Source organism: Tursiops truncatus, chromosome 10, assembly GCF_011762595.2.
Source record: "Tursiops truncatus isolate mTurTru1 chromosome 10, mTurTru1.mat.Y, whole genome shotgun sequence".
NCBI classification, from domain to species: domain Eukaryota; kingdom Metazoa; phylum Chordata; class Mammalia; order Artiodactyla; family Delphinidae; genus Tursiops; species Tursiops truncatus.
Window position 1 is genome coordinate 6,839,652 of NC_047043.1, and position 13,848 is coordinate 6,853,499.

General features: G+C 37.0%; 1 long non-coding RNA gene across 1 annotated transcript in view; it reads left to right on the forward strand.

Annotated features, from left to right (window-relative positions):
• LOC141279628 (uncharacterized) overlaps positions 1 to 9,950 on the forward strand; it is a 135,133-nt gene extending 125,183 nt beyond the window's left edge. The window contains exons 3-4 of the long non-coding RNA XR_012334210.1: positions 8,212 to 8,286; positions 9,936 to 9,950. This is a non-coding gene — a long non-coding RNA (uncharacterized lncRNA). The remainder of the gene's footprint in view (positions 1 to 8,211; positions 8,287 to 9,935) is intronic.
• The last annotated feature ends 3,898 nt before the right edge of the window (positions 9,951 to 13,848 follow it).

Below are 13,848 nucleotides of genomic sequence, written 5' to 3' on the forward strand. Positions count from 1 at the left end.
GTTGTTAACAGGGTAAGGGATGGAAGGATATTGTTAGTGATTCTCAGCATGAAGGGTGTCCATGCTGTCCATGATCTTGAAGTGGTTGGATGAGGGGCCTCCTGGGATCCCCTTGAGATATTCATCTAGCCTTTAAGATTCATCAAAAACTTTCATTAAAAAACAAGCAAGCATTTCTTATTAATAAGGAAATTGTCCCTTCTTGTACTTAGAATAAATGTTCACATGCTTCCACTACCCAGTATTTGTGTATCAATTTGCCTATATGTGCTTGTGTGCATGTGTGTGCATGCACGTGTAGGGAAAGACTAAAATATTACGTGTAAACCTCGTTATGAATAATATTTCTCTCTCATCATATTCTTACTACTGATTCACTGATTTTTGTTGCCATAAATCCTTCCACTTATTTCAGACTTAAGGAAAAGGCCCTTCCTTGCCTCTGAAGTTTTTACTGTGACATCGTTCAACTATAATTATACAACACGCTGTATCATCTTGTGCTGTATGATACCAATCAGGGACTTGGCTGATGAGTTGAATTATTTCCCTTTTTCGATTAGTTTGAAAGTAGCTAATCCAAGATTAGTTAGTTAATCTTTTCAGACTTTCCTTGTAATCATAAGTCCACTCGAGGAATCAAGATATCATGAAATCATAAGCAGACCTCTAAGACATGCTCATCATGAGATGTGTATATTTAAATCCTCACCCATAAATGGATTTTTAGTAAAAGCCCAAGTTTTTCAAGTATGTTTATGAATTTTGCCACTCTAATATAATCAATAGCATTTTCAGTTATTCATTTTGTTAGTAAATAGAAAGATTTGCCTTCCCTTCTAGGTAGATTCTTTAACTCGTTGATTATTCTGATTTTTATAATGGTCACTGGCTTTTGAAAGAACTGAAGTTCATGCTGACTAGGTAGTGGACGAGTGGGAATGTCAGTTCTTATACTTATTCTAAGTATAAGAAGGAACAATCTGTTTCCTTATTAATAAGAAATGCTTGTTTGTACAATACGGGGATGAAAAAAGAGCAAGGACTTTGGATTTACTTAAGTAATTCACACAATGTCATGCACTTAATTTGAATCCATTTTTGGATGTTTTCATGATAAAATCTGTGTACTACACTTTTCAAATTGATAAGGACATTTTAAGCTTGTATGAGCAATTAGCATACCATATTTTTAATTACCTTGAATTTCACTTAGCTATTCTTTGAAATGTGTCATTAAATATTTTTTTCCAGCTCAAATTTGCCTTCAGTAGGGTAAAAATGCTTCAATAAAAATTCCTCTGAATTAGATTGAACAATGAAAAGGGACATTTTTCTCCCGACGACTCTAGGTTTAAAGCCTGCCGTTAGTTGAATACTGCTTCCTATGTGCTGAGGTTAAAGGACCATTTCACACCATGGTGTGGTGTGTGCATCTCACAAATTGCCCCTCTCAAGTCCTAATTCAACACCTAGAGTTTTGCTTTACTTATTTCTCATTTTAAGCACCTTCTATGGGTAAGCACTGAACTAGTTGCGTTACAGATTATATTAATATAATCCTTCCAATAGCCCTATGACTTTAGGAATATTTATCCCATTTTACGGCTGAAGAAACTGATGTCCAGAGCAGTGTATCTGCTTTCCCAAGGTCACCTCGCTGATGGGTTAGAACCAGCCAGAATTTGAACCTATGTCTATCTCATGCTAAAATCCAAGTTTGTTTGTTCCAGTACATTAATTGCCAAGAATTGCCATCTTAATTGAATTGCATTTCCACAAGCATATGTAATATGAAGTGTTGTCTTATTTTTAAGATGGATTAATATTTAGACTTCTTGCAAACCCACACTTTCGGGTAATACAAAGCAAGTTGACCCTTGACACTCTAATCATCGCGAGACAAGATCTAAGACAGTGGCTCAACCAAAAAAAAAAAAAAAAAAAAACCCTTTGTGTACCTGCAGTCAGATGGGCTGTGTCCTGACCTACTCAGTTCATTTCACAGACTCCAGTATCTACTCTAAATGGAGGGGCTGAAGTATCCTCAAGGTTGCTGTCATTTAGCATTTTAGGTCATGCCACACTGCACACCTGCACATCAACTTAACAACCACCTTCTAGCTAGCTCCTCTGGCATACTGTATATTAATAGAATATTGATATAGCAAAAATACTGTTGTGGGATTCATCATTTGGTAAATCCTCCACCGTCTGCAGTTTTACAGAGCCATTTAATTAGCAATTTTACAACCTCCTCTCCTCTCATTAAATTAATTAATAATTAAGTTCAAATATAGGCATCTTTAATGTCATAATTATATTTCAGTTTTATGGTCACTGGAGTTTAGCTCATTAGAGGAGGCACTCATAAACCATAGCCCTGTTTAGTGGCTGAAGCACAGCTATGTCACCCGGCTGATTCCAGTTGGTATTGTATTTTCTCTCTTTCTTAAGTAGCACTACCGTTTTGTAGAGAGAAATTTCAGTCTTTGTCCTCAGTGAGCATAAAATAACAATTGCAGTAACAACATCAACAAATGCAACACAAAACAGGTATGATGTGATTCTATGAGTCCTTGACTTTTATGATGTCTCCCTGGAATATTTTTGTAACATTGGCCCCACTGTGCTTTCTGATTGGTTCAACTTCTCCCACCCCTACACTTGGCATTAAGCACAAAGTAACCACGTCAGAGACTCATGAGTGATGTCCTCTCATTGACTATGATTTACTAAGTCAGTACTGGCATTTCACACAATATGGTAGGCTGTACATTACTTTAGATGGAGTGGATTTATTTCAGTCATTATCACTGATTAAACCAGCTTAGTTGAAGAAGCAAAACAAAACTTGCCTTTGAAATCGTTCTTATTTAATTTTGTTCGCCTTCACATAACCCAGGACAGTGCTAATTATTCCTTGATGGAGCTCATATTTCTAATGTAATTCATATGTAAATTCTAATTTGATTCATATGGGAATGTTTGTGTTCCTTGCCTCGTTTCAGGCAAGAACACAAACACAGAATTAAAACTGTTTGGAAATGAAAACTTGCTGTTGCCTTTTTTGACCTGGTTTTGATTTGCTTTGCTTTGTTTTTCCTATAATAGCGCTTAATCACTTTTGAAGCTTAAGATTTTAAACTGTACTTTAGGGGATAAAAACAATATTTACACCTTTAAAGAATTTGAGGATGTTTTGAAGGTGCAAACTGCATTCTCTCAAGCTAACAAAAGTCTTATCATTTAAAACTTTACTCAAGTTTTCCTTGAAAGAAGATATTCTTAAGAATCTAAGTACCTTAAAATGAGGATCTTCATAAGTTATACTGAAGGAAAATATAATAATCATTCTGCTGTCTTGCTGGCAACAGGCTGTCATGAAGATGAAATAAGGGTGGAGCAGATCTCAAATTAAAAATTCTTTTTTTAAAAATAGTGATAGATTATTACGAGTTTGAATAATCTTTGGTGTTGTAACTGATATTTTTGAAGAATTGTGAGCTAAGATATGCCATGTTTAAAAAAAAATGCACTAGGCTGAACGTGTAACGTATACCAAAAATATCCAGGAAAATCTCTTATCTAATGTCTAGCTAATATGTTTTCTATCCTTAGATTGAGATCCCTGCCCACAACATGGAATCTGTATTTCTTGAATTTTGGGGGATCTCCTGCTTCTAACATAATGCTCTTTGTAGGTAATAACTGCTGGAGGAGAGGGAACAGACAAACAAAACTTCTTTAATCAATAAATTATTCAATTAATAACAGAAGTTCTATTATTTGATTTAATTGGTATATTCCTTTCACATCTTACTCATTTGGCATTTTCCTGAATTGTTAAAATATTACAAATTATTTCTCAAAGCAGAATTTTGCTATCATCCTTTGGGACAACTTTTTTTCTACACTGTAATTTTATGATTAGGGAAAAAATTCTGATAGATAATGAGTGATTATGTCTTAGACTTGAGATCAATATAGAGCAGGTGGAAAAACTATAGGGTGTTCTATCTAAAACTCACAGTAAATTACCAGTACAAGGTATGCAAAGGGAAGATGTGTAGGTGACAGGCACATCTGAAGAAACTGAGTGAGAAACTGAAAGTAGAAAAGATCATAAATTATTATTGAACCAAAACTTGGGTCTGCTTGCCCACTAAGTAAAGCAATCTAGTGACACCGGGTTGTGGTGAAGGAAAGTACAGCATTTGTTATAAGGTGCCAGATGAGGATTATGGGTAGGTCATGCTCAAAAACCCCGAGCTCCCTGAAGGATTTCAGCAAAGTGTTTTTAAAGGCCAGGTAGGGAAGGGGAGTCCCAGGACATGTGATAAGCTTGTTCACAGTTCTCTGATTGGTTGATGGTGAGGTAACAGGGTGGTGCCACAGGGGTTAACACAACCAATCCTTAGTCTCCAGTAGGTCTGGGGGCTACATGCTCTTGGTCATCAGGTAGTTAATTTCTTCCATTTGGTTGTGGGTTTAGCATCTGTAAGACAACTCAGGAAATGTGCATCAGGTACTGTTATCTAGGCACTTCAGAGAGGAACTAAAGCAGAGGATATGGGGGAGGGCCTGTCCCGGGAAGGCCCCATAGGGTCCTGCTCAATTATATAATGACAGTGTGGTTGGTGAGCCAACTCTCAATTTACCTATCTTCAAGGGAAGCTTCAAGGCCAGAGACTTACAAAGGCTCTTGCACTTTGCCCATTTGGCTTTTAGTCTACCAGATATGTGTGTGTGTGTGTGTGTACCTGTTCTCTTCCCACTCTACAGTGAGATTGAATTATGCTCTCATGCCCAATAAATTTTTATCTGTTGTATTTTAGACAGACTTTTCACACTTAAGGATGTTTCCAGTATGATTAAAGAACAGGAAGATATCTAAGATGAATCACCTGAGATTAAAAAGTTAAATCACCACTAGACCTATTTTCCACTTCAACCATACTGCCCTTAACACTTTTTTAAAGTGAAAAAGTTGATTCCTGCTTCTTTGCCTTCTCTCTTATTACCCATCCACTAGACACTGCTTTGTAATGTGTTTCACACAAGCCAAAGAAGCTACAATGTCTCGGTTAAGTAAAAGTTACCAACTGTAGAATGGACATAGACAAATAATGACGTATTTGTATTCAGCATCCGATCTTCTTTGTACTACAGTCATAAAGGAAGGGCCTTTTCTGTCCTAACATCCTCACGTAGACTGACTTTGTAATATCTAGGACATAATTACACTTGCATTCAATATGCACACACACATACACGCACACATCATGCCAACATTAGAGCTGTCCGAAACTATTTTCAATAATTGATTTGCCGTTTAATTGAACAGCATGACTGACTAACATAGCTCATTACTTTACTCATTAGTTAATTATCGAAGAAAGTAGGACAAGTCAATAAAATGGAAGGCTGTAAATTCCAATACTAATTAGCACCATTTCCTTAGAGACATATTTAAGGGCAGATTGGCTACCTGAATGTCCTAGGACCTCACAGATGAAGGAGAAAAGTAGATGTACCATAAATCTCGATTACTGGGCAGGAAGATGAGTTGGCAGTAAGTAGACATGTAGACTTGTACTTAGCTACTGGGTAAGGAATCATTATTAGGAGAAAGAAGGATCCTTCATCTAGTATATTTTGAAAACAATTTGCAAAACAAATATGCGTTGCTTTTTCTTTTAAAATAATGTTTCCCACTTCGGTTTGCACATCCCATTTATGGACATGATCAGGGTAAATGACATTTATGTGTAGCTTTCTTATAAATGGATTCCACCGTCAATGTAATCCTGTTAGAGGGAGAAGTGCTTTTCAAAGCTAACAAATAGTTCTTTTTGACTCATGAGAAAAAGGTAGCCATTTACGCTTATTCAATGCACATTAACCCCATGTAACCAAAAGATGTTACTATATATTCATCATTCAATAAGTTACACGCAAACACACACACACACTCACAGACATACACGCATGCGTGCACACAAACATGCACCTGCCGACATTCTGTCTTTCTCATCACATAGAAGGAGCTTCAGAGTCTCCTTGTGACAGTGCTAGTTGTATGCCCTTGGGAAAAAAATCTTCCTTTTATTGGGACTCAACATTTTCTCATCTATATAGTGGGAACAATAGGATCTATGTTTCAGTGTTGTTGAGAAGCTGAAAAGAAATAATAAATGACTTGTTCTAGCCGTGTCTGTCACAGTGCATAGCATGGTTCTTACTCTGTTCTTGGTAAAAGTCCTAGTCAGCCTATGTGAGGCTATCAGATGACCCAGAACAATGGTTGGCTCAGTCACAACAGAAAATCATTTGTAAGGTAAGGGACTCTGGCCATGGAATTATTTATTTAAATGGTTAGAACTTATGGACCTGGTTATGATTGTATATGTGACATGGATTGTACATGAGAGGTGCTCTGTTAGCACTACCCTTTGCCTGGCTGCTTTGGCCATGATTTTTGGTGGAGCATTTCCAGTAAGAGATGGACAATTAATCTTGCATGAACCTTGATCCCTTTTGCTTTCAGCCTCTCAGAGGTTGCTCAATTTGTTCACGCTGTTGTAGAACTGGACCCAATAGGGTGCATACCTTCACACTGATTTTACACTTAGTTAGATTTAGTCATAAAAATAGAAACGTCAGCCCTTGTGTAGTCTGTGAAATTCTCCCCATGTATTTTCAAGTATGCACGCGCAGAGTAGATATAGCTATTATTAACCTATATTATAAATATTAAAACTCGGTGAAGATATTCAAGGATATGCAGTCAATTAAAGGCAAAGCTACGATTGAAATTTATCTTTCTGATTTTCAATGTACTTTTCGTAATCTTAAGTCTTATAGCCGTGAAATATTATATCCAGAAGGACGTCCAATATTGCCAAGTCATCTCTCTTGGTTCAGAAAAGGAAATGCAACCTCTGAAAGGTTAAGCAAATTTCACAAACCTTGGGACCAGATGTTGCATAGTTTGGTCTAGACTCTGGATCTCTTTATCTCACGTTCCATTGTCCCTTGCCTGGTCCACATCCTCCTGCCCTGGGGGTTGCATTAATGTCCATCTACTCTTTCTTGTTCACTCTTCTCTGCTTCATCCCCTTTCACATCTTGGACTCAGTTTTGGCAGAGCAGTGCTGGGTCTAAGAAGAAGAAGGAGAAAACACTTTGTCTCTTTAGTAAAGAGCTGAAGGTTCCTAGAACTTACCTCTATGGATTTATAACAGCTTACTTTGGGGTGAATATGTGTGTTCTTTAGGCTTTCTTGTTAGTGTAAGTATATACAATGGGTAAGAAGAGATGAAGGAAAACTCTCAAATTTATCTTCATTTGTAAACCTATGCATATTCTTCCTGAACTACCCCCATGCTAGATTTCCAGTCCTACCCTCGTTCCTACAGCATCTTGTGTTATTACCATATCAAATTCCACATATTCACAAAATGCCCCAGGTGCTTTCACTTCTTAGGGCCTTTGTTCATTCCAGACCCTTTACCCAAAATGCACTCCTCTTCCATCTGTCTTGGTCAGAACCCTATTCAACCTGATAGGGCACATCTTAAACATCACCTTCTTGAGGAAACTCTCCATGACTCTCCAGGAGGAATCAATTCTTTGACCTCATAAAGCATTTTGCTAGTACTGGCGTCCACATCCTAGCTAGCCTTCTTGTCTAGTAAATCATTAGGTCACTGTACACATCTTATTCTTCTTTGTTTACACAAATACTGAGCACGGAAACTGGTGTAAAATGTGACACTTGGCAAATATTAATTCAACAAGTGAATAAATAAACAAATTAAAAATTTGTAAGATGGAATACTTGAAAAGATATTTTGAAACTTTTTGCCTTTTAAAACCTGTGATTTAAAAAAAAACTGAAATAATAATACTCTGAATTAGAGTAGCTGTGGATTTTGTCATATTTAGAGAAAGCTTTTTCAAGATTATATCTTTGCATTTCGAAATAGAATTTCTAAGTATGTACATTAAAATACCTTAGTTATCATTTTCTAAGATTTATTATTAAAACACAAATAAAGAAATAAACTCTAAGTAAATTTTGTAATAAACCCAAAGTTAAATATAAAGGAAAATCACAGCTTATGTTTCTCTGACCTGTTATAGTTATAGTTGGCATTATTCTCAAGCCACAAGCAATAATTTCTCTTTTTCCAACATGTTTTATAGGTACTGTATTAAGCTGAGCTCTTCTAATGACTCTGTGGGGAGTTTTTATCAGCATTTTTGAGAATCAGTCCTCAGGTACTAATAAATGAAGGCTGAGAGTTAAAGAGGAAAATGTGGTGGGATAGTGTAATGAAAAGCTCCTGGTTAAAATAGTAAGAAAGAAAAAGAAAAAATACTCTAATGATTTTAGGAAAAACATTTAAAAATACACACCCTTGTATGTTGGAAATTATGAACATTTCAGAAGAAAATGGTCAATGGCCCATACCAAATAAAATTAATTTGGAAAAAGCTAAACTACATTTTCACTATTAAATGGTTGTCTGAATGCATTAATGCAATCACAAGGTACCTTAGTATTTGGAAAACAATCACCAATTGTAGAGTCAAGATATGCTAAAATTTAAATTCTTGGCCAGCGTGAGTTAGCACAGTAAAATCTGTCCAGAATCCTTGAAAGGAAAGCAAGAAGAAAAGAGACAAAATGTCCTCTATTCATTAGAAATCTCTTTACATGGAAGAACTTATGTAATGGCATGATACACAGGGAACCAGAAACACAAATGGTTACCAGAATAATATAAATGTTGCCTGAAATATAAATCTAAAATGAAAAACTTTTATTAAAATGGTTTCACAAGCAGCATAAAGCAACTGATTTAAAAGTAAAAAATAATGAATATGTGTAATGCATGAAATTATCATTTGCCGGATTGATCCCATTAGATTAACTAAAGCATTTTAGCAAATAAGTTACAGATTTAGTAGGATAAATACATCACCCCAAATAAGAGAATTTATAAAGAGAGGAATATTTAAATGCATATAATAAATTGGGCTCATTATTTGGGTATGTAGATATATGCTTTACCTGGGAATATTTCTAAGGTAGGTAGAAAAATTGGAAATTTTTGAATAATTCGTGCATTGGAAAATTGTGAATTATGCTGCAATGAACATTGGCATATAAGTATCTATTTGAATTCCTATTTTCAATTCTTTTGGTTGTACCACTTTATATTCCCACCAATAATGAAAGAAGGTTCTAATTTGTCTACATCTTTGCCAATCCTTGTTTTCCACTTTTTTTACTTTAACCATCTAGTATGTGTGAAGTGGTATATCTCATTGCGGTTTTGATTTGTGATTCTATACTACCATCAAGTAACTTAGAATCTTAGAATGTCAAAGATACACAAATAGAGAATTTGTTTGACATAACACAATAATAAGCAAAGTGGTCTCTGTAGTGCAGGTAATATTTGCAAAAAATGATCTAAATCTATAATTATCAAATATAGGCACTAGATTTACAGAAGGAGCAACAGTGGAAAGTTAAATTAATTATCAGTTTTGCCATGCAATAACTCTTAACTTACCTAAACTTGAGGTACTCTAATTTCCTCATCTGTAAAATTGGGATAATGATTTCCCTTCTTAGCTTGCGCAATTATGAGATAAGATCAAATGAGATAACAGATGTGAAAACATTTTGGGGACTTAAAGGTGCTAGGCAAATATAAGACCAATTATTATTATGTATTCTTGTGCACCAATTAGCATCATAATAGTTGGTAATAATCATTAAGGGGCATCATTAGAAATGTAGGCATGTCTGTAAGTTTATATGCGGTCTTTCTGTTTGTGTATATAGTACACCTGCACACTTGGTACACTGGCATGTACATTTATTTTATTTTCCAAACTATGCATTTCTCTTCTAGTAAAGAAGAAGCAACTCGACATTTCCACTGTAGCCAGAATAAAATGTTCAGGCTGGAATTGTTTGGTCAAGTTTTAGTGGTCCTTTTTCAGAAAGTGGGCCCTCAGGCCTCAGCAGCCTTTAATCAGCTGTAACTGGAGTGAAGCCGTCAGGCCCTGCGTGTTCTCTGTCAGCTTTACTACCATTTAGAGCGTCCTTGATAAATGTACAGTACAAATTTAACAGTCAACCTGTGAGAAAGAAAAACCAAACATCTCAAACACTGAAACTTTCTTCAGCTCTGTCATGAAAAAGTCCATGCGCTAGAAATTCCATCGTGGACAAAATAGAAGTTGGCAACATGTGAATAGTTAAGATGGAAAACACAATAATCTTGGTATACCTAAGGGCTTTATAAAATCTGCAAACTTAGAGGAAAAAAGCAAAGAGAATAAAAGAAAAAAGGAAAAGTTGGGATGGACAAAATTCATGAAGAGAGAAACTAAAAGGCTAAGAGAATGTTCTGATGATTTACTCTGTGGATTAGAAGAAGAAAACCTCAGGGTATATTCTCTAGCCACTCCAGAAGGTGGAAAGTGTGTGGTTTGAGTGAAGAGAATTAATATGACAATTTAGAAGTACTAGAATTTGAAGAATTGCACTTGAGTTACCACTGCGTTATTCACTGCCTGTGTGAAACCAAGAGAAACTGAGAAAGCTAAAAGGCGATTATTTATTTATTTATTTATTTATATTTTGCGTTACGCGGGCCTCTCCCGTTGCGGAGCACAGGCTCCGGACGCACAGGCTCAGTGGCCATGGCTCACGGGCCCAGCCACTCCGCGGCATGTGGGATCTTCCCGGAGCGGGGCACGAACCTGTGTCCCCTGCATCGGCAGGTGGACTCTCAACCACTGCACCACCAGGGAAGCCCCTAAAAGGCGATTTTAAGACTCAGTTTTCTCATCTACAAAATGAGGGTAAAATAAGTCTGACCTCATGGAGTTTTTGTGAAGATGAAATGAAATAATATATGAGCTTCATAAACTGTAAAGCATTCTACAAAATTTGGCTAAGTTAACGTTACTTACTAGTGTCCTAAGAGACTAACTATAAATCTACTGAAAAGGAATAATTCATTTTCCTAAGAACTCTGTTATTAAACATGGGCTTATATTGAGTTGCTTAAATACAACATTCCATTCACACTGAAGAGCATAGCCAAGTTCAATCAAGCATGTCTCTGGTGTCACAGGCAGGCTGGGTTGATGGCCAGTTGGTTACTTCTTGGAATGAAAGAGGTGAACATTGTCAAACCTTTAAAGCAGCTTCTCCCGGGGCTTCCCTGGTGGCGCAGTGGTTGAGAGTCTGCCTGCCAATGCAGGGGACACGGGTTCGAGGCCTGGTCTGGGAGGATCCCACATGCCGCGGAGCAACGAGGCCCGTGAGCCACAACTACTGAGCCTGCGCGTCTGGAGCCTGTGCTCCGCAACAAGAGAGGCCGCGACAGTGAGAGGCCCGCGCACCGCGATGAAGAGCGGCCCCCGCTTGCCGCAACTAGAGAAAGCCCTTGCGCAGAAACGAAGACCCAACACAGCCAAAAATAAATAAATTTATAAAGCAGCTTCTCCCAAAGTATGTTCCTAGAGAATACTAGTCATGTGAAATAAAATATCCATGGTCAAAGAAATACATTTTATAAATATAACACATTATCTCCCTGATGAAAATTTACAACACATTTTAGTACATCAAAGTTCCAAAGAAGTCCAGCAGTAAAGAAACCTGGTCAACATTTTAGTTATTCACCAATTTGAACTGTGCACTCTGAAATCCGTGGTAACAGGTCCAGTACTTGGCACAAGTGTTTAATATATGTCAACTATCATTATTATTGTAGTTGTTATGTCGTACATTTTGTTCCCAAGGAGTTTGGACTACTGACTCTTCAATTTGTTTTTTTTTTTTTTTGGAAGGGTGACATACCTCTTGTTTGGGAGGAGTATGTGACACATCCTTTTACTTTGTGTATTAAAAAAATGAAAATCTGGTCCATGATAATATGTCTGAAGAAAATAATTAGAAGATGGAAATGAAGGTAGCAGTACAAATGTTTAAGCTTCCCCATGAAGCTTCCCCATGAACAGACTTATCAGTTATACACAGAAAGGATATACATGCTTCCTACAAAGGGTAATATCCAGTCATCTATTCATTGGATTATTCGTTTTGTACAATAATATTTATTTAAAACTCAGTTATATGGCAGATTCTGTGCTAGACAGTCAATTTCTTATGAAAGAAAAGGAAAAAAAAGACCGAGTACCTACCCTTCTGTGTCCAATATTCTGTGGAGTAGTCTACTAAATATAAAGGTAGTCCTTCTTAAAATTTCACATATCTTTATAAGGCCCTCAGAAAATCCTACGCCTACATACAAAGAAACAAATAGAAACATCATATGGAAGAAACAAGATATAATGGGAAGATAATTGAACCTAAAAATGAGTTGAAGGCGATCTGGTTATGAGTCCTAATTTCATCACTTTTTAGCTGTGATTCAAGCAACAGCTTTAAATATTTGAAAAATCTATTTCTTCATATGTAACCATATGAAAATTAAATCGTCAAAAGGACCTGGAGGAAACTTAAATGCATATCACTAAGAAAAAGAAGACAATTGGAAAAGGCTATATTCTACATATGATTCCAACTATATGATATTCTGTAAAAGGTAGAACTATGGAGACAGTAAAAAGATCAGTGGTTGCCAGGGGTTGGAAGGGTGGAGGGATAAATAAGTAGAGCACAGAGAGTTTTTAGGGCAGTGAAAATACTCTGGGGGCTTCCCTAGTGGCACAGTAGTTAAGAAACTACCTGCCAATGCAGGAGACACGGGTTCGATCCCTGGTCCAGGAAGATCCCACACGCCGCGGAGTATCTAAGCCCGTGCACCACAACTACTGAGCCTGTACTCTAGAGCCCGTGAGCCACAACTACCAAGCCTGGGCACCACAACTACTGAAGCCTGTGTGCCTAGAGCCTGTGCTCCACAAGAGAAGCCACTGCAATTAGAAGCCCACGCACTGCAATGAAGAGTAGCCCCACCTCATGGCAACTAGAGAAAGCCCGTGCACAGCAACCAAGATCCAATGCAGCCAAGAATAAAAAATAAATAAAATAAATAAATTTATTTTAAAAAAAGACAATATTCTGTATGATACTACAATGATGGATACACGTCACTATGTATTTGGCTAAACCTATGGAATCTACACCACCAAGAGTGAACCCTAATGTAAACTATGGACTTTGGGTGATTATGATGTGTCAATGTAGGTTCATCAATTGGAAAAAATGTACCATTCTGGTGGGAGATGTTGATAATAAGAGAGGCTATGAGTGTGTGGCAGCAGACGATACATGGTAAATTGCTATACTTTCCCTTCAATTTTGCTGTGAACCTAAAACCACCCTAAAAAATGAAGTCTGGAGGCCAGAAGGAAGTTGGCCAACATATTCAAAGTGCTAAAAGAAAAGCAAACAAACAGACAAAATACAGCTGTCAGCCAAGAATCTTATATCTGGCAAAATTGTCCTTCAAAAGTGAGGGAGATGAGGACACAGGGAGAGGGAAGGGTAAGCTGGGACGAAGTGAGAGAGTGGTATGGACATATATACACTACCAAATGTAAAATAGATAGCTAGTGAGAAGCAGCTGCATAGCACAGGGAGATCAGCTTGGTGCTTTGTGACCACCTAGAGGGGTGGGATAAGGAGGGTGGGAGGGAGACACAAGAGGGAGGGAATATGGGGATATATGTATACATATAGCTGATTCACTTTGTTATACAGCAGAAACTAACACACCATTGTAAAGCAATTATACTCCAATAAAGATGTTAAAAAAAAAAGTGAGGGAGAAATTAAGACAT